This window comes from Varanus komodoensis, unplaced genomic scaffold (assembly GCF_004798865.1).
Source record: "Varanus komodoensis strain SLA01 unplaced genomic scaffold, ASM479886v1 scaffold7_3, whole genome shotgun sequence".
In the NCBI taxonomy this organism is placed as follows: domain Eukaryota; kingdom Metazoa; phylum Chordata; class Lepidosauria; order Squamata; family Varanidae; genus Varanus; species Varanus komodoensis.
In genome coordinates this window covers 26903132-26925154 of record NW_025336480.1, presented here as the reverse complement: position 1 = coordinate 26925154, position 22023 = coordinate 26903132, and the positions used below count along the sequence as shown (strand labels likewise).

Genomic DNA, 22023 nt, shown 5'->3' with positions numbered 1-22023 from the left:
TACAAAAATACAGTATAAAATAAGCCGCCCTGGCCAGATAAAATCCAATAATATTAACAGTTAAAATGCTGCTTGAATAAAAAGGTCTTTGCCTGGCACCGTCATTATTTGTTTTTCAGCACCAGGCGGACCTCTCTGGGGAGCGCATTCCATAACTTAGGTGCCACCGCAGAGAAAGCCCTCCTCCGAGTACCCACCCTCCTAATTTCTTTCACGGAGGGTTCCGGGAGAAGGTATTAGATTCTACCCCATACCTTTCCATTGTTCTATGAACATTTTTAAACATGCAAATACTTAAGACAATATTAAAAACTTTTCTAAGTTATTTAAAAAAAAATTGCCAGGATACTTTGTGATCCGATATACTAAGAATAAAATTATTATCCAAGTGTGTGGGGTCTTATATAGACAATTCACCACAAGAGGAAGATATCATCATGTTTGCAGGACCCCACATTTTGCAGAAGCATATTTAGGGGGGAACCCTAAGGAAGGGGATCCTAGAACAGTTAATGAGGACTGAGCATGCTCAGTGAGAACAGGCTGTTGACTGATTGTTAGTGGGTGGGACAGAAAACCAGGAAGATGGAATGGAGTAGCCTAAAAAATGGCTGGCTGTCTGGCTGTTGTATTCCTCACTTCCTTAATGGTAGCAAGGACCAGGGAAAGTAGAGGCTGTATGAGAAACTTACTGTCTTTTCCATCATTTTGTTGCTTTGATTATGGTTATAATGAGTACCATGATTATGGTTATGGTGAGTAGTAGTACTATGTTTATTCCTAGAATCCATGCTTCTGAGAATCAAAAGAAATTTTGCATCAAGATTCTCTCTTTTGGCTATCCTTAATAAATAACACTGCTTTGAAAAAAATGGAGCCCGGTGGTCTTCAGCTGTTGGGTCATGACCTACTACTGGCTTGCAGTCTGACCTAAGATGGTTCAAAACAACAAGACTGCTACAAAGATATGAAAGGCACAATCCTTTCATATTCACACAGAGAAAAGTTCTAGAACTCCCAGATTATCCAGGCAGCATGAACTTCATAATTAAATGTATTAAAATTAAGAAATGGGTCTCCGGAAGACATGTTTGGACTAAGTATAGGTCCAAGCTCTGAAAAGCAATCATTTAGTTGAAATCTGCAGTACTGAAGGCAGGAATGTCTTTGCAGCCATGCCAACAATGTTCACAGTGATCAAACCTTCTGTAAAAGGTTTTCTGTAAAAGGATATATAGCAATTGAGAAATGGCTTTACGTTGCTAATTTCTTTCCTATATTTTAGATGATATCCTCAGAGAAAAATAGTTGACACCTCTTAAAAACACTTGGTGTAGCAACTTTACTATTACTGGCGGGGTTTTAAAAGGTCTTTTGTAAAGTTGATTTGATTGGAATGGTAAAACAAAAGTATGCTATATTTTTAAAAATAACAAGTCTTTGCAAAAGTTCAACGAATAAGAAACACTACAGTCTAAAGATCACAGAGGAATTTCCCCTTCTTTTTGCTTTTTGGATTTTAGTAAGGAGGAAACAAACTCAAGCCATCTTTTGGAGAGGTCATGATGACATGCCTGTTGTGTATGTGGGTTTATTCTGCTTTTTTTAAGTCAAACCACAAGGCATATAAATGAAATAAATAATTATTTGCTCCATTCAGTTTACCCCCAGTGTCTCTTTGGGCTTATAAAAACGTGTCCATGGAGCCTGTTCACTAGACTAGAAGACCGGCACTTCAGGGCTGAACTTTAATCCTTTACCATTTTCTTCTTTGTCTGCTAAAAGTTGCGTGTGTACCACATCTCCAGGCTGTTTTGACAAGTAGAGATGAGGAGAGGATCTTCACTTTAAAATAGGACACAGGGGTCAATTGCTTTGGCACCAGCCTGCACAGTGGCCTTCCACTTCTGTTTTTAGCCTCTGCAGATGTGTTTCGTAAAGAAAGGAAAAATTTAGGAACGATCCATGCAAAAGAGCAGTGTGTGCAGTCTGGCCCTTCTGGGGTCCCAACCTCCGCTGAGCTTTGCCTAAGTAAGGAGACCTAAATAGCTAGTGCAGCAATTGCCATGATTCGACAGTCGGGAGGATGCCATAATTTACTCTGAGCGCATGTTGTCATGTTTGACAATGTATGCTCTGTGGAGCTGGAATCCTGCCCGGTGTACTGTCATCTTTTGTATCTAATTGTGGCCCAGTTTATGAGAGAGGATAGCATTTTGCTTGGCAGATTGCATTTTGACATCTTTATTTTCATGCAATGGCTGTTAAAATGCAAGATGTAGAACACATGGCATGCAATATGGCAGACTGGCTAATCTTGCCAAAAGGAAACTTAGGAATGTCTCTTTTTTAAGTGAAGGGAGGGAAGGGAGGAAGATTCAGTACATTATTTTGGCGCCATCTGAATTATCCTCGCACTCGCCCACACATCCACACCCACCTCTGCTATGCTCACTGCTTTGGGTGAATATATCCGAAACCATGGTGCATGGTTTCTAGGTCAGCAGTTGTCTTTCACATCCAAGCCCATCCCCTTTGAGGGACTGCTGAAACCCACTTCTTCAAACCTTTTGAAAAAATGCCGTATCCTTAGAATGGGTAGGGTGCTCCAGTGCTTTCATCTGTGTATCACAATGCTTTTATAGGCACAAGAGCAATACTGAGGGGAAAGCTGGCAACTCTAGGTGGAGATTGAGTTGTAAGAAATTTTGTTGTGGGATCCTTCATCTCCAGCTGAGAGACGACTCATGACTCCCCAAAAAGGAAGCCATTCATCACTGGCAAAAAGAGGGCACTGATCTGCAAAGAATGAACATGTGCTCATTTATATACATAGATGCACATTTACAGATGATTGTAATAATTTAGTAAGAAATACAGTACAGGATGTAGAAGACGGTGACCCAATGCCTCATGTGTGTTGCTGGGTCTTCTCTTGATGGGCCGCTTCAAGGTCCAGCTCTTTTTTCATATATAAACTTAGTATTGAACATAGGCTTGGTAACCCTTCAAACAAAGGATATTTTCCTCAAAGCTCCCAAAGCTGTCATGCTTGAGGAACATGATTGTTTCACCCCTACGCAGAAAATTCAGAAGTTGGCCATTTAGTAGGTGGATGAAGCAGCTCAGAACAGAGGACAGTCCTCTGGCAGCCCCATAGGACTGTCCTCTGTAAAGAGGATACACAGCCATCGAGATCAGGCAGCTGTAGTGGCTGCCATGCTTGCCGCCACTGCCGCTAGGACTTCTCTGTCCACTGCTGCTTGCCTGCCTAGAATGGAGCCTGCTGAGATGGGCAGGGGCAGGGCTGCTGTTTCCCCACAGACCACATGCTTGGAAATGAAAGCTGGGAGAGACGGGACACAGAGACACATGTGCTGCAGAACATCATCTTGTCTCCTTTGAATGCCACATAAATCAGTGGTAACAGGGCTTTCCCAGTGGAAGGAGGAATGGCCACCCCAAGAGAGTCAGAGCTTTCAAACCAGCACCTACTCAGAGCAGTGATGCCCTTGGATCAAGGGGGAAAGCACGATGGCTGCCCTGGGCTATAATAGGGACTGGAGCAGTAGCCTGGTTAGGAAGGCCATGCCAAGTGTTAATAGGCATGTTAATAGTGGCATGAGAAGGGCAAGAGTCATCAAGCAGCAGGAACTGACCCAAGTATGTAGTTTGTGTATGGGACAGCAAGATATGGCAGAGGCTCAGATGTTCTGCTTTGTCAGCCAAGTTAGGATCATGCACACTGTGGGTACAGGGGAGCAAAGCTGTTGACTTTGATTGTCCTCTAGTTCTCATCTCTCTGTTGTGAAGTTTGCTCCATATCAACTGCAATTTGTTTTTTTACTCCGCATAATTTGTATACATATTCATGCACATTTTTATATGTATTTTCTCCTTATCTGTGCATCCTCCTCCCATTGAGTAAGAGGTAACCGCCCAGAGAGCCTTTGGGTGGATGCGCAGGATAGAAATATAATAAATAAAATGTTCATGTGTACATTTTTTGCAAATATACACATTGTATGTGCTTTGCATGTGTGCGAACTGCATCTCAGACTCTGAAAGTGAACACAGTTCAGTTATGAACTGTTCAGATTCTGAAAGAGTGAATTTGGGTAAGGCCACATTAAATGCAAACCAAATGATTTTTCCATTCATCCATCCATTGCATGGGGCAGTGTCACAGAGCAACCTTTGTCTGAAGCAGAGGCAGATAGGAACTATGAGGTCCAGCACATCAGAATGGCAGCCATGTAAGTAGATCATAGTATTTCCAAGGGTCAGGCCATGCTGCATTCAGTGCAAACATCCATGCAGTCAGAATCATAGAGGAAAAGCCAATTGTCATTCTAGGAACAACAGAGGAGGACTACCCTTGACCTCATGTCCATGACCAACACTGGCATGCAGCCTGGCACTGCACGGAAGCCGTTAACTCAGCAAAGGATTGGAGGAAACTCCTATACACCTTGCCAACAACTCCTGATCCTGGTCCTGTTCTGGTTCATCATTGACAACTAGGTCTGTGTCTTCCACCTGTGCTCTCCTCTTCAGTAGACTCCTGGTGACAGAGCCATCTGGAAGCCATCTGGACACTCCTCTAGTATTCGTGCATTTGCCACCTGGCTCTAGAGACCTGAGGGGCAGGGCAAGGCAGGTGAGTCAGGGATTAAGGGTTTGGGATAGGGTCAGTGGGATTACTGAGGGGCCCTGTCTAAGTATCCTCAGATTGTCTTTTCCCTGCTGCTGGTTTCTCCAAGTCTTCCCTGGGAAAAAATGTTCTCAGTGGATTCCAAACATCTTTCCAATGAAGAAGTTTTTCCCTTCAGTCGGAATTGAAGGGGATCCCGATATCCATCAAGATTCCAGGGTCCTTTTGGCCCCCTTATATTATTTCTTGCACATTCTGGAGGTGCAACTTGCTTAGAAAGAGAAAATATGCAGGTCTGCCTAGTGCTGAGTTTCAGGTCTTGCCTGTGGTTCCCAAACCAGAGGCTGAAGTGCCTGTGGCAGCAGTTCAGGAATCCCCAGTCACTCAATAGTGAGGCTGTTCCACCCTCTCTTCCCTAAGTAGTGAATGAGAGCAACTGTGCTTTAGTTGAGAATAGTGTGGCATAAGGCAGAGTCATGCACTGTCTTTCTTTGTATCTCACTGGCAACTCCCCTAAATTTTCTGTACTATGTTCACACAGATCTGGAACCTACAGGGCTTGCCCTTTTGTGCAGGACAATGATAAGTCTCTGTTGCTTAACAAACCAAGCAGTGAGTCCTGGGCTACTCTAACTTTGGAGGAAACTTTGTGGTCAAAGCTGCAAATGCTTGATGTGCTGTAGCCATGGGGGCTTGGAATCGAAATTCCCTTGGTTGCCTGTGCAATAGTCTTTGCTGAGGAAGGGACCCTGTGGAGGACTGAGTGGCTTTATACACCACTGAGCATGACATCCATGTCTTGCTGTTTGGATGGCCTGTTCCACAGGCTGGTGCCAGAGGTGGGGGTGGTTCTTGCTTGGTAGTTATGCTATTCCTTGTGCTTTTCCATATCTGCATTGAAACTGCTGAGGGAGGTTATTCAGAGACATGGGCTATGGTGTCTCCAGTATGTAGATGAGTCCCAGCTCTGCCTCTCCTTTCCACAACATCCAGATGAGGTACTGAGTGTCCTGAATCAGTCTCTGCATGCAGTAATGGACTGGAGATGCATACGATCCAGGCAAGACTGTGGTGTGTTAGCGACTGGTTCATCTGCTCAGCTAAGTGATGTTCAGCCTGTTCTGAAGGAGGCTGCACTCCTCCAAAGGATCAGGCTCAAAGTTTGGGAGTGCTCCCAAGTCCAGCATTGTCACTGGAGGCTCAGGTCGTCTCAGTAGCACAGAAGCAATAGCAATGGCCTCTTAGTCTGGACAGAGCAGCTGAGCTATAATTATTCATGCTCTGGCAACCTCTTGTTTGGATTGTTGCAGTGTGATATCCATGGGTCCAGCTGTAAATCAGCAAAACTTGAGCTCACCACCATTTATCTGCATGCTCCAAGTTATTCCATAACTCGGTTCCAGCAATCAGCCCTTGAGAATGAGTGTGCTCTAGCCCCACACATTGTCAGAATCCTCACTCATATTGGCTCCCCATCAGCTATAGGACCCTGATTTTCTAGGGAGCAGGGAGGGTGTAGAGAAGGCTCTCCACTTCAGAAGACATTCCTCTGGCTCATGACTGCAGCCGTGGAAAGGGCAGCAGGAGCCAGCACAAGCCTGTTTGTCTCTGTTCTCCTTCCTCGGGTTGGGCATAAAATCTGTGAATAGGTTTGTATCTTGCACATAGTCCAGAAAAGGAATACAAAAGGCCTACGTCCATCAAGGTACTTCTGGCAACTTGTTCAATTCACATCAGCTTCCAACATCAGCTATTCCTCAGGTCACTTTTCAAACATCTATCAAAGCAGCCCCACAAGCATTTGAGCTAATTGTGTTTTGTTTAAATCTGGTGGGGATAATAGCATGCTTTGGGAAGTATTACATTTCCCTATAGTTTCCTGTGGTTGAATCTCTTGCTATATTAGGACATGTTCCTTACTTTCTGGAATAACCTACTTATTAATTTATTAACCTTATCAGTAGCTCTGGAACTCTAGAGGCAGACTTTAAAACTACCCTACTTATTGCAAAGCTGTGGAATTCAAACAAGCTGTTTCGGCTATGCTTACATCACATGGCTCCATTTTGACACTGTGCACCTGTCAGGAATTGTGTGCCTTTTTGTACATGGACTCCTATCAGTAGCAAAGCAGCCACTGCTTAAAATATTCTTTATAATTCTACCTGCCTGAACTAGCCAAGCAAATCACCATTTGCAAAACGTTAGTGTAAACCGTTTTCAGTTCAAGGGCCAAATTCGATTTTGAAGAGCGTTCCTTTCTCTGCCTGAAAACCAGAAAAAATGGTATGATGAGCAGGCAAGAAAATGGATCCACTTCCACCCATGCTTTCTGTCCTGGAGGGGAACAGCTTCTAGTCTCAAAGCCCCATTAAGAGCAAAGCTGGTGAGAATAAGCCATGGGCAGGCCAATTATTCTGCACTCCCTTCTCACTGCCCATGCTGCATTTTAAATGGTCTTCACACACAGGTTTTAGCATTCTGAAATGTGAGTTGTACTGCCCTGGTTTCTAATGTTGCTGCATTTATGTGGATTCATCATCCTTTCCATGCTAAATTTGCAGATAAAGGAGCACTTTGCAGCAGCAATTCTTTTCCCTCAATTCCTAAAAACTTAGCAGCTCTTGAGTGTGCAAATTTCCATAAACAAAATTCCCTTCTTCAAAATTGTATAATAAACCAGAAGTGATGGCACAAGTGTAAAACAGGAAACCAAGAGGGAAGAAAGAAATCATAAAAAGTCCTGAGAGCCACTGAAAAAAGGTTTTATTGTTGCCCTCTGTGTTTTGGAAAGATTCATCTTCATGGGCTGAAAAACATCCATTTGTTGTAACAAATGGAAGATTTTTGGCTCATAAAACAAACGAATGTTTTTCAGCTCATATAACAAATGGATTAGGGGCACATAAGCTTGGATTCTCACTGTCGTTGGCAGTCGCATACTACGTACATCCTTAACAGTGCTCTCCAGTGGCAAGTCCTTGAATACTTTAATGTATGTCTCGTGGGCATGCATGTGTGTGAATGAATTTTTTATTTATTTATTTATCGATTTATACCCTGCCTTTTTCCTACAAAGGGCTCAAGGCAGCTTATCTCCTCCTCCATCTTATCCCCACAACAACAGCCCTGTGAGGTAGGTTGGGCTGAGAGTCTGTGGCTGGCCCAAAGTCACCCAGTTGGCTCCATGGCTGAGTGGGGACTAGAACCCAGATCGTCTGAGTCCCAGTCCCACGCTCTTAACCACGACACCACACTGGCTCTCTCTTATTCCTGTTCATGAAATAGATCAAAAGCCTAACTGCTTTTGAAGTAACTCCTGTGAATCTGATTTCTTCAAGGTTTCTTCTCAGTAGAAGGATGCCATTTATTCTTGGGGACAGGTGAACATGCAGTCAGTGTTCCCCAGATTCCCTCTTAAAGCTCAGTTTGCCTCATTCACATTCCCAAATAAGAGGGCTTTCCTCCCCACTTGAGGGAAAAATGTGCATTTTTAAACATGTGTGATCACTTTTCTCCCATAGGCTAAATTGTGCAAATGCAGGTGGTTGTGGGATTGCAATTGCTCAATACCAGATGTGAGTGCATGTTTGGAAAACTGTGGGCAGTGGAATCAGAGAATTGTGCTTCTGCTTGTGGTCATGTTTGTAAATGGGACATTTTTGTATGATTTTCAAACAGGAGCAAAGCTCCTATATATCCCCACATAAGATAGTAGCTCATGATTTAGTGGATGAATTGCAGGGCAGAAATTCAAATGAGTACATATGTCATAACATCTTTTGGAGAAGTGCAGCCAAGTTTTGTTTTGTTTTCAGAGTTTCCTCTGAGTCCCTAGATAGTTTTACATGTGAATTTTTGTTGCATTTCAGGAACCACCTTTGGCTCCTTGCAGTGTGAAACTTTGCATGGTTTTACATGGGAACAATTACAATGCACCAGAGGCACTACAGTTTTAAGCCCATTAATTAGTCATTCTTGTACATTACTGTTAATACATGTATATCCAACTTCTCTTCCTCTCAAATGGTAGTTTATAAGGTTCTCTTCTCTCCTTATTATCTTTATAACAACCACCCTGTCAGTGACTGGGAGAGCCTGTGACTGGCCCAGAGTCATCCAGTGAGCCTCAAGTAGGGACTAGATCCCAGACCTGAGTCTCAGTCCAGCACCCTTAATGATTGCACCGTTCTGGCGCATTCATACTTTAGTTGGGTATGACCCTGATAGGAATGGAGTAAATATTAGGTCATTTCCTTTGGTGCTAAGTTTAAAATGTGCATGTACTGATTCCTAGCTACAGCTTAAAAATGCTGAACTGATCTGAGGAAAAGACCCCTTGGCATATCCCACCACTGATGCATGATGCCTTTATGCACTTTCCTAGATGTATGTATATATCACAATGGCCTAATATTTTAACAGCTATAGCTGTCCAGTCTTACTGTAGCAAACAGCTTTAGAATAAAATTAAAATATTAAAAATGCTGTGTTTAAATCAACTAGAAATACTGAGACTATTACATTACTATTCAGTACCCTTTGTAATGATAAATCAGGGGAAAAATCTTCAAAGATTTAAGATTTCATTTCATTAATTTATATTGTACAGAGGGGGATATTTGTCTTTTGAAAGAGAAAAAATGTGTTTTTTCAGTTTGTAACTGGAATTATTAATTTTTCCCCCTTGATCATTTACTACGGACCTATTACAGCTAGATAATATTTCCTGACAATATGAGAAGTCATTGCTCAGTGGTATAGCATATAACTTGTATGCCGAGGATCCCAGAGCCGAGCAGCAGAAACTTCTGCTCATGTTTCAGCAACCACAGCAGCATATTATGTATAAGAAACGGAGGTGGGGGATAATCTCTCCCCCGCCTTTAAACCCTCTGCCATTCTCTTGCTACTGAAATACAGTGATCCATATGTTCATGGCACTGGAGAGCTACTACCATTTAGGATAAACAGGACGCATGCAGTTCCTCCCTGCATTACCCCTTCCTTCACAAAGACCTTCCACAAGGCCTGGAGAACAGGAGGCACTGCATCTGTGTGTCATTGCAGGCTGTAAGTCCTGTCAGGACTCTGTGGTGCCCCTGTTGCATTAAGTATTTCATGTTGGTGGCTGTTGCTGTAAGTTCTGCCATGGGTGAAAGCTTGAGCAGATCTGGGTAGGTTAAGTTCCATAGAGAAGAGATCAGCTTTTCCACAGAAATCTCTAAGGGGATTTGGAAGCAGACAAGATTTTCTGAATATATGTTTCTCCAAGAAGGAGTGGATCAAGACTGAGCCTTAAGTGGGAGTTTCTCTTCTTGGCTGATTTGTCCCACTGCCAAACCAACTAAGAGTTCATCTTTCAAAGGGGTCTAGCTTGCTTTAGCAGTCCCAAGTCCTCATAATGTGGGAGTGGTCATAGAATGCTATTATCCGCTTGGCTGCAATTCTCAGTGTTGGAGCATGACATTGTGACTTTCCTAGGATGCCAGCCCCTGTGATCTTTCTAGATAGCAGGGTCTCAGGGAGATGGATACTTCACAATACCTTTCCATGGCCTGGCACCTGGAGCCTCTGTTTCTGGGAACAAGGGACCCCTGAGGAAGAGCAGTTGGGTCCTGATCCACAACATTCTACTCCTGTCATCTTTTGCTGCCATTGTTCAACAAAGCTTTTAATGAGCTTCAACTAGTCCGTGCCATTCAGTGACCTTTCCAAGATGCACAGATCTATGGCAGATAGGAATGTTAAACCAATTGTTTGTGAGTTCACACACCTGAAGACTAGCAACACTGAGTAAATAATGAGGCAGCAGGTCTGTATGCACATGGGATAATGTCTGATGTGCATGGGGCATGATGCCACTGCCAACAATGCCCCAAAATGTTGCAACCTTTTTCCCTTTTTGAGGTGGCATTGAGCATTTACATGCCCAGATATGTGTGCATCAGTTTCTGTCTCACAGTAGCAAGATGTGTTCACAAGCCCAGTTCCCCATTATGCAATCAATATATCCTAATTCCAAGCATGTAAGCTGAATCCATCTCAGGTTTTGGAAAGGAACTATAGTCACTCTCCAGTCCTGAGCTCAGTTGAAACTACCAGAAAAATAGTGAAAACAGTACTTAAAATAAAAAATTCAGTTAGATATGGGAAGTGTAAGGAATCGAGTTTGGGAGTGGGTATCTGTCAGATTTCTTCAGCTCAGCTCCCTGTTCTCCAGCCAACTCTCTTTCTCCCCTAGGTCCACCTCATGCTGAGTATTTGCGTGGGCGTCCAGCAGGAAGCGAGTTCAAGCAGAGTTCTGCTTCCTCACATGTGACTTGTGGGCTTTACTTACTTTGCACAAAGAATTACATAATTTGGAGATTTTGCACAAAGAATTATGCATTTTGCATACTTTACACAAAGAATTTATGAGTGCTCTCAAACATTCATAGACCTGATATCAGCTGCGCTTGCTTCCTAGCCGGGGCTGAGCATGGGGGAAAAGTGTGATGAGTGCAAGAGGGCCAGATTCCAACTTGACCTTTGCATTCCTACTCAGAACTGCATTGGTTACATTACTCAACTAGCTTATACCCACTAAACAAAACAAAACAAAGCCAAAAAAAAAAAAATCAAGATAGAATCTATGATTAAGTGAAATTAATTATTCAACATTTTCAATGGCTGTTACTTAAACTTCCTTGACAGTATCTACTTTGAAATGATACGTCTTTAGGCTATCAGTTAATTGCTGCACTGTAGACATAATCTGTACTTAAATCTGTATGCAGTAAAAATTAATAGGAAGCAAAGTGAGCAAAGAAGGTTTATTCAGCCCTTGGAAATGAAGCAGATGAGAAGCGGATGACAGACAGCACAAAGACAAACTAGTCCCATGACTAGCCTGTGTGGGATGGCCACCTGAGGAAGCTGGTTGTTCATGTCATGAAAAGGCTGCACATGGTTATTTATTTGTTGATGAGTGTTTTATTTATTGCTAGACAGGAGGAGAGGTGCTTATGGGATTGTTTTGCTTCAGAAGCCAGGAAACAGTGGGGTAGGCAGTAGCTGCTCCAAAACAGGCAGCTACAGGCTTCCAGGTGGCCCTCTGTCGGCACATTTTTACAGCCATGGATGTGTGGGTGATGAACATGCATGCCCTTTAACCTACTGTGGCAATGTCACCAGCTGTATCTTCTCTTTATGAGATTGCAACAGCTTTATGTAAAACAGATTTAGTGGAAAACATAGTTGAAGCGAGTCAATTTGGTCCAGAGGTTTTTCGTGCCTGGGAGAGCTCTGGCATGCCCCTTATGCCTTCTTCCACCCTTCCTCAAACTACCCCATTCACTCAGTAGAGGCAACAGCAATGTTTATGGGGGAATCTGCCCATCCTCTTTACCTCTGGTGTGGGGCGCCTCCAGCAGGCAACCTTGCTTTGCTGTTACCTCTGAGTAATAGGAGATAATAGAACACTCACAGGCAAGTCCCCTTTGAATACTCTGCAGCAACCTGAGCTGTTCTTTGCAGGCATGAGAGCTGGTGTGTCGAACTGAACTGCCCATTTCATAGGTGTGGGAGCGGTCACACTGGCATCATGCCCCCCCCCCCCCGACTTGCTAAGAGCGGAACTGTGTTTACTACTACAACTACAACAACAACAACAATTGCACCTGTACTGCCCAGTTTGCTTTCCCTGACTTGGACTGCACCCCATGTAGCCAGGCCTGCACATGGCTGGAATGCAGCCTGCCAAACCCTTCCCAAATTGAACACCCCCCCCCCAAAAAAAAAGCTTGCTATCCCTGCCTTAAACAGATGGGAAAGTCTGAGCACATGCAGGTTTGGACTGGCGCATACGTATCCCTTGAACTGAGACCTTAGTAGTTGCAGTTGAGTTGTGGGGTAGTGTTCAAAGACACCATGCTGGAGAAGGAGGTCTTTATTATCAGTCTTTATTTGCAAAGAAAACCACAGCACCTCAGATTTTTGAAAAACCTAATAATAGACAGGTCTTGCTGTTTTAAAACAGAAACATTTTCCCTTCATATTATGATGGAATATGCTATTAGAGGACTCTCTTTTTCACCCATTAATGAACTAACATGTTGAAATATTAGAAGCATTTTAAGCAATGCTGGGTCAAAATGGTGCAGGCATGTTCCCCTTCCCATGCCAATGCCCCTAAGGTGGGCCTTTTTTCTTAAACCCCTTTTGCAAATAAGAAACTCTTTGCCAGGGGTGGCTGCTGAGGAAAAGAAGGAACCAAGGGAACCCCCAGCCCAACATGCCCCCCAGCAAATCAGCTGCACATGTTTGACTTTTGCGGTCAGAAGATGAATGGAGGTACAGATAGCCATTTTCCTGCTCCATGAATGAGCTGTGCGTAACTCTGCCAAACCAGAGCTGGACAGTCTTACTGAACGTGGCTGCTGGGCAGTGGTATGGCAAAGCTGGGAACATAGTTTAGGGATGTGAGTTTTCTTTTTCCCTCCCCTACTCAATAGCAATAGCAAGAGAAGGAGGGCTTGTTTACCTTCCATGACCAGCTGTATGGCAACATGGCACTTGTGGAGGGAAGTATTTGCATGGAGGAACACTCAGTCATATGAGCCACGCCAAAAGTGCTACTGCCCAGGCACAGGCTGACCACTTCAATGAAAACTAACCCTGGAAGACTGGTTTGCACGATGAAAAGTTCTTGTAGCACTTTCTGTTGGCTAGACAGAATCATTGCAAAGTCCAAGATTCATTATGCCGGATGGTATTTAACACAGCACACTGTGCAGCACCACAAGAGGATTCCTCTGCCCTTGCACAAAAGAGACTCTGATGCCCCAGGAGGACAGCGGGGCTTTTGAGATTTCTTCGCTGTGTGACAGACCAGCAGGTTAGCACTATCTCAAGAATATTGGCTATGCTAGATGAATGGATTTTCATTTCAAGTAAAGGAAAGGATTCCCTGGGGATGGTGATCTTTTTGCCTCTGAATGTTGAAATAAGACTCTTCCAAAGGAGTGGGGTGGGTTGTGTGGGTGTGTGTATGCAGGACAATGTGGCTGTTCGAATGCTGTCTATCCTCCTAGAGGCTGACACAAGGCTCAGGGACCTGTGAGCATCAGTGGCCAGTTTCTCCTTTTCAACGATAGGTTTGTCAAAATAAGTTTGCAAATGTGCAGGTAAACAACCAACATGTTTTGGATAAAAGTCTGTGTCCAGCTGTACACCAACAACCTTCTGCCATCCCTTCTGCCATCTTTAAGAGATGTCTAAGATTTGGGAAGCGGCATAGGAGGGAAGAGTGAAACAGCTTTTCCGCCAAACAGCTTCCCTGACAAACTAACAGCAACACTCATCTTATTTATTTATTTAGAAAATTTCTGTGCCACCCCATTCGCTGAAGCCTCGGGGCAGCTCACAACATAGATAATTCCAATTAAAATAATATACATTAACAGTATAAAATAAGTCACCCTGCCCAAAGAATAAAAAAAATACTATTAACAGTTAAAATGACATTTGAATAAAAAGGTCTTCGCCTGGCACCGAAAAACAAATAACGACGGCACCAGGCGGACCTCTCTGGGGAGCGCATTCCATAGATAGGGCACCACCGCAGAGAAAGCCCTCCTCCGAGTACCCACCCTCCTAATTTCCTTCACGGAGGGTTCCCGGAGAAGGGCCTCTCCCGCAGATCTCAGGGGGCGGGCGGGCAGATATGGACGTAAGCGTTCCTTCAGGTAACCAGGACCCAAGCCGTTTAGGGCTTTATAGGTCATCACCAACACCTTGAATGGGGCCCGGACTTCAATGGGAAGCCAGTGAAGCTGACGGAGGACTGGAGTCATGTGAACATAACGCCCAGTCCCCGTCAGCAGCCTGGCAGCTCTATTTTGAACCAATTGAAGTATCCAGACCGTCTTCAAGGGTAGCCCCACGTAGAGCGCGTTACAGAAGTCAAGGCGGGAAGTCGCCAACGTGTGTGTCACTGTCGCCAGGCAGTCATACTCCAGGTAGGGGCGAGCTGATGGATCAGCTGAAGCTGAAAGAAAGCACTCCTCGCCACTGCTGTCACCTGAGCTTCCAGTGAAAGCTCTGGGTCGAGGAGCACTCCCAAGCTGCGGACCTTGTCCCTAAGAGGGAGTGCAACCCCATTCAGGACCAGGTTCAATTCACCCTCACCGAAGCCCGATCCGCCAACCAACAGGACCTCCGTCTTGTCTGGATTGAGCTTCAGTTTATTGGCCCTCATCCAGCCCATTACCTCGGCCAGGCACCGGTTCAGCACAGCCACTGCCTCACCTGGATTGATGGAAAATGAGAGGTAGAGCTGGATATCATCAGCGTACTGATGATTCCGCAGCCCACACCTCCTGATGACCTCTCCCAGCGGTTTCATGTAGACGTTAAACAGCAAAGGGGACAAAATGGACCCCTGCGGTACTCCATGGCATAGCTGCCATGGTGCAGAGCCATAGTCCCCTAGCACCACCTTCTGGAATCAGTCATTGAGATAGGAGCGGAACCACTGCAAAGCAGTGCCTCCGACCCCCAATCCCGCTAGCCTGTCCAGAAGAATACCATGGTCGATGGTATCGAAAGCCACTGAGAGGTCCAGAAGAACCAACAGGGACGCACTCCCCCTGTCCTTCTCCCTGCACAGGTCATCATACAGGGCGACCAAGGCAGATTCAGTACCGTACCCGGGTCTGAAGCCGGACTGAAATGGGTCCAGATAATAAGTTTCATCCAAGAGTGCTTGGAGTTGTCTCGCCACCACCCGCTCCAACACCTTGCCCAGAAACGGGATGTTGGCCACAGGTCTATAATTAGTGGCCATCTCTGGATCCAGTGACGTTTTCTTCAGGACCGGTCGGACTATCGCCTCCTTTAAAGGGGCAGGTACCCGACCCTCCCTCAGAGAAGCGTTAACCACTTCCAAGATCCAGATCCCAATCCTATGTTTGACATTATTTATTAACCAAGATGGGCAAGGGTCCAATAGGCAAGTGGTGGGACGTACTCGTCCAAGCACCTTGTCCACATCATCAGGCTGCAATAACTGAAATTCATCCATTAATTTTGGACCAGACGGCGACCTTGGTATCTCCCCAGAAACCTCTGAATCACTAGTAGAGTCTAGCTCGTGACGAATCTGAGCGATTTTCTCCCTGAAATGCTTGGCAAAGTCGTCACAGCGGGCCTTCGAGGGTGGAACCAGATCTATACACTTGGCTGTTTAGATCTAAAAATAAAACAAAATGGAAGATGCTGATCCTGGATTCCCATGTCATCCTGTCTATTTTGGCCCACAGTGTTAACAGGAACATGCCTGCCAATAATACAGACTGGAAAGGGCTGATATTTTACACTTTAATGAACATCAGGCAAATTTTACTAGACTTTAATAAAAAGAGTGGAAGTTTGACATGCTTCTGTCATGCCTGGCAAAAGCTCACTCTTTCTTGTAACCTTAGTTCTGCTCAAAGATAGCTGCAACCTTTTATTTAGAGAGCAAAATTTTGATCTAGGAAGCAATCTGTGAGAGGCGATTTAATTTTAATGAGTTGTTTCATGCTTGGGCCTCCCCTCCCCCATGTTTTCATGTGAGTTCCTGCACGTGCTGCTTTGATGGACGATGTGGAGCCTCTCCACTACATCTAATGAAGGCACCAAGCGCACATGGCAGCTAGCGGTGTATCAAAACACATAAATGATTCAGCTATCACTGTTTTCCTTTTCTTGCTGCAGTTGGAAAAAGATGATGAGTGCTTTGAATTTCTGCTCTCAGCTGAAGAATTAGCTGCATTTCTGCTCATGTTGGGACTGTTTTATCATTTCCCGACTGCAGTAAAATTAGCAGAACATTAATTGAAAAAAATGCAGGAACTGTTAAGTGTGAGGTGCGATTTGCCCCTCATAAGATGATCAGCTTGGCTTCCAATAACCTCACCCAAGAGGAAGCCTCGTTGGACTTTCGCGGGCTTCCTTCTGAGTTGATTCAGTCCCATGTCACCACCTTTGCATTCTTTCTTGGCTGAATGATAAACCAACCCTTCAGGTCCTTTCCCTCTACAGCTGTCCTTAGTGTGCAGTCAGTGTCTTCTCTTTCTAGATACCCTTCCTCTCCATGCTCCTAAAACCCTTGAAACCTGCAGTATTTTATTCCAGGGAAGCACGAAGTCTTAGCCACCAGTGCTATGGCAAATGCAGTGTGGCTTGCACCAGTGGAGGCTTTATAAGAATCTAGTTGCACTCAGGAAGGAGTGGTATGTGTGCATACAAGAGTCACTGGGGTATGGGAAATCATGCTGGGGCCACAGGGCAGTAGTGGGTGGCCCCTGACGTGCTTGCCCAGAATGTGCTTTGTCCAGAAGCTAAATCCACAGACTGTAAAGACCCCGCCCCCTGTTTCCTGCTTCAGAGCAAGGCGTTTCTCCTACCCTTAGCCAGCCAGCTTGCAATGCCTGTAAGATGGAACGCTGCCCCATTCATCTTGCAAAGAGGCTTCTGGCAATGGGGACATAAAGCAAGAACTCAGTTGAGGCATACTTGCCACACTGTTTGGAGAAGTCAAATTGTACTTGTCAATCCATCTGTAAGCTATATATTAAGCTGCCTAGTGTAAGTCTCTGAGATACCCTTATTCATGTTTGGTCATTTTCCTATGCGAAGCTTGATCAATGTGTAGGGAAATACATTTGTGGTACTTGTAGGCAGTTATTCTTTACAATGTAGGCACTATGATTTCCCAAGTCCCCAAAGCAGCCTGAATGTTCCATCCTTCTTCCCCACCACCCCAAAAGCTGACCAATGTAGTGATGCATTAGAGAACTCTTCAGGAACCACTATGGAAATGGAAAGCCAAATTAATCAGTTTCCCTTTGCAATTCTATCTGCTTTTTGGTACAAAGAAGCCCAACAAGAGAAGTGAATTGTGTGGACAGGCAGACATGGGCGATGGCATGTAAGGGTTGCTTGTGGCATCCTCCTTTTCTCTCCCTGAGCACCATTGATTCTGCTTTGCTATGTGTGCTTTTTCTAAGGGAGCCTGCAAGGATGTGGCGATGCATTTCAGAGTCTGGGCAGCTGTCATTACGTGTTGGGAGTGGTGATGGAGTATGCTCTAAGCACTTAATGTCTCTGTATGGCAGTGGTCATTTTAAAAGGTGCCACCTTGTTTACTAGTCAAGTAAAAGAACTGCCTCTGCCATCTGTCACTAGCCTAGCATCGTGCAGTGCTCGGATATCCCAGAAGTCTTTCACTGTCAGTTCTCCTAGACTCGCCCTAATCATTCAGCAAATCATTTTAAGATGTCACTCTGGCATTCAGAAGCAGTGTGCAAGCTCCGCTTCCTCCAGTGTCTGTTGTTGGAAAGACAGTTTATTTATAATGATCTGTCAATATAGAGTTATGTAAAAGGGATTTGCACAGCTCGCACTCTCTCTCTCTGTCTCTCTCTTCCTTTGCCTATTGGAGAGTGGCTTTGACTGTCAGGCACATTCATTCTATATCTCTTCTACATGATTTTATTTTAAATATAATTTTATCTAAAAGTGTTCTCAATCAGTACAGCTGAAAAGCACTGGAAGGGAATGAAGGCCCATCTCCCACCAGAGGCCCTCTTGTACCATCTCCTTAGTTTGTCTCCTACCAGCAGTTATTAGCCATACTACTACTTTCTCAGCTCTTCAGTGCTGACCCCTTTGATTTGTATGGGCAAAAGGCATTGATTATGGAGGTGCAGCCTTTCACCCGCTCCACAACATGAAAATGAGTAAATACACCCTGCCTTCCCTCTCACATGGGTTCTTGTGGCCGTCAGTTGTGGTCCTTAGAAGAAAGGGAGGGGTGAGTTGGATGATGAGGGACCCAGTGGGCCAAAGGAAAGAGGATCGGGAGTGGGCTGAGTGGGAGACAGGCAAACTGGGAATTCTTCTCAAATCCGGGCTGGATTCAAGCTTGAGAAGAGTTTGCAGGATGTGGATGCTCCACTCTTCTTTGAAGCAGGCATTATGTGCCTCCAAAGCTTTACCGGCATCTCTAAACCCAGGAGACTGCATACTGTGCTTTGAATACAGCCTAATCCTAACTAGATGCACTGTTTCATTTGCTTTGTTTCCTATTGTGTGGCTTGAACACAGCTTCTCTAATCTGTGCTGTAGCTTTACTTAACGGCAAGCATGGTGTCAGAAAAAGCAAAGCAACACAACACAACAAAACACAGGAAGGCCTTTGAGATGGGGCTGCCGTGGTTGTCTACTAGCTATGCAGATGGCAGTTGATTCCCTCCTGCTGAGGGGAAAACATACCTATTTCCTATTTCTGATGTCTGCTCCTACGTTTGGTTACAGTGACATTAGTATGCACCGTACCAAGTCTATGCATCAGAAAGTGGTGTTCTGCCAGTCCAATGTCAACTTAACTAAGTGAATCAAGGTAGTGAAAATGAAAAGCAGTGGAGAAAAAATGCATGTTTATTCTTGGCCTCTGTTGGATGGCATGTTAACACAAGACTCACAGAAAGAGTGTACAGTAGTTTTTATTGGTTTCAACAATCCAGTCTTAAAGGCATGTGTTGCGGAGTAGCTTCAGTGTGTGCATGCATCTTAGGGTAAGGAGAGGCAGCTATCTTTTTTTAATGGTTCAGGATGGAGCAGAAGGACAATTTTCATTTATTTATTCTTCTCCGGGACATTATATCTGATCCAAAGATTAACCTAACAGCAGCTTGTTGGTTTTGAATATAGAGCAGCTTGAATTTGGTTACACCTGGAGTCCTTCCAGACAGATGTTCCAAGTGTTGCCAGTCAAAGGGCATTATTCACTTTATTGGCCTTTTCCTCCAGAAAGAAAGACAGGCAGACAGAAGTGGTGGATAAATTGGAAGGCAACAATGGCTAGGGTGCTTTTAAAACTCTGTGAATAAGCAGGGTGATTAAGAAATGAAAATCTCATCTAGAAAGACTCCCCGTGTCATTTGTACTTTTATCATTAAATGAGCTGTAGAAGCTGTGGTGAAGGGAGACACTGATGTGCCACCATCTCATTTCACCCCATCCACCCCAGCCAGGTAGCTGGAAAGCTGGAATAGCTGGAAAGCAGGACTGAGGTATGCATGCTTTGGATGAACAACAGATGGTCACATTCATCCACATTTTCCAGACACCAGCTGGGCACTTTATCTCCTTAGATTCCTGTGAGTGGTTGTGGACACTGTTCAGGTTGCATGAATGGGAAAATTCAAGAGAGCCTTCAGGCTATTTACGGCAGTAGAAAAATGTAATGAATAAAGAAGTAAAATCACAGAATTCAGATGCAATGAAATAGGGAATGGTGCAAATCTCTGTGTATTTTCCAGAGTTGCACAACTTTCCTCATAGACTGAAGTGTGAAATTCCACATTTTAAAAAAAGTGTATGATTTCAAAATTTTCTCAGTGTGCTTCAGTTGTGAGTGCAAAGAATCTGCTAATAGTGTGCTGGTGGGGGGGGGGGTGTTCTCCTGATTGTACTCATGTTCCAGGTTGTGAACATGGCATTCTCAGCTGTTTTACAAGTGCGAACGAAACTCTCATGTACCTGTAATGCTTGCCAACTCTTGCCACAGTGAAGCGGTTGTCCATTATCTGGGCTATAGAGGCTAACCAGGTCAGATTGCTCTTGCATATAAAAATGTGTGTGTTTCAGATCCTGTAGCTGATGGGACTATAGGATAAAATTATTTCTCGAATGGGTGAGAGTGGCAGACAGTGGAACAGCTAGTTTTATCTTTCTTGCCCACCTCATACAAAATGTTTGCTATTGCACATCTCTGCAGCTAGTAGTGGCAAGTTAGGGTATGATTCCTGCAAAGTGAAATGCTGCATAAAATCTCTTCGTGTGAGATGGAGTGTGAGACATTTCTTGGTCTGAACACATTCAATGAAAGCAGTCAGACTTAAGGCAGCTTCAAGGGCTAGATCAGGGGTCCTCATCCTTTTGGAGAGAAAATTGTATGTGCTTTCACAAAATGGCTCCTATGGGCGGGGTGGGACTTCCTCATTCACACTGGTGGGCTGGCCTGGTCCCAAACAATCATGTCCCAGAAAAGCTAGAGATGAGACTAAAAGCAAAGTGACTTACCCAAGAACCTAAGTACAGAAGCAGTGATGAGGTTGGAGTTCCAAGATGCAGCACCCAAACAAAGATGCTGTCAGAGGGCAGTGCTGCACTTTGTAGTTTGCTAGCTTTCCAGTTATTTTTCTATTAAACAAGAGCTGAATGAATAAAATTAAAATCAGGCTGGGCAAGGAGCCTGGCAGGTGCCAAGAAGGTATCTGTAGGCACACAGGAGCCCTTTGACACCATGCTGGAGCGCCCATGCCCTCTTTTGTTCTGACAGGTGGATTTTCCCACCAAACAGAGCTTCCCATTGTAGAAATGTCTTATATTTGTATTCTGAGGTAATCGCATAACTCCAGTGTATTAGAGCCATCTATTTCTTAAAGGTAAACCTTACAGCTACTTAAATATACAGAAGTTCTCTTGACATAACAAGTAACAATTAAACAGGAAATACCCACAAGGCCTTAGCAGTTCATGTGTTAGAATTGTTCTCAGTCCACCTGTTATTTATAGACTGAAGGAAGATGTACATCTAAGGCATGCAGGTTAATAGCCAACAAAGAGCTTTTGTTATCACCCATGTTTGTTTGGACTTAGCTGCTCTTCCTGCTAGGTGACTTTGGTTCTCCAGCTGGGGCATTTGCAACGTGTCACAAACATAGCCCTCATCTTATACAGTCTTTCTGTCACGTGCCTGTTAAATTAGAAGTCACCCTGAAAACTTTATCAGAAGTTGGAGCATGAACTGTGTCTTCTTGAAGAGCATTCATTGCCAACCATTCTTCTTCCCAATATTATTTACAAGCCTTCTTCCTTCCTGCAGCTTGAAAGCAAACACTTCTCCCACTGCAGAAGAGGGCATGCAGTAATCTCTGGGGGTAATCCGAGTGAGCTGAGAAGACACGTGTGCTCAGAAGGACTGGAGGAAACATTTCAAGAGCAAATGTGTATTGCAAGTGGGCAATCTGTGGCAGTCCAGATAAATTGCCATTATCCCCAGCATAGCCAATGGTATGGGATAGTCTGGAGGCCCTAAACTCTTGCCCTATTGGATGTGTTGTTTTGGAAATCATCACTCTGGCTTCAGGCTTCATAACATGAGAAACGGTGAAAGCACAGCCAAGCAAACACATATGTTTAACCTCTTCATGACCCCATATCTGCACATTCTGCCCCCACACTTGCAACTCTGCCTCATGAAGTTTAAATTACAACTGCTCAAAAACAAAATTGGATTACCATTAAAAAAAAAAAAAGTACGGGGGACTGACCCA

At 44.4% G+C, this 22023-nt stretch overlaps 1 protein-coding gene across 3 annotated transcripts in view; it reads left to right on the top strand.

Moving 5' to 3' along the window:
• PLCB1 (phospholipase C beta 1) overlaps window positions 1-22023 on the top strand; it is a 592180-nt gene that overhangs the window by 558012 nt on the left and 12145 nt on the right. The gene's annotated exons all lie outside the window — the stretch shown is intronic.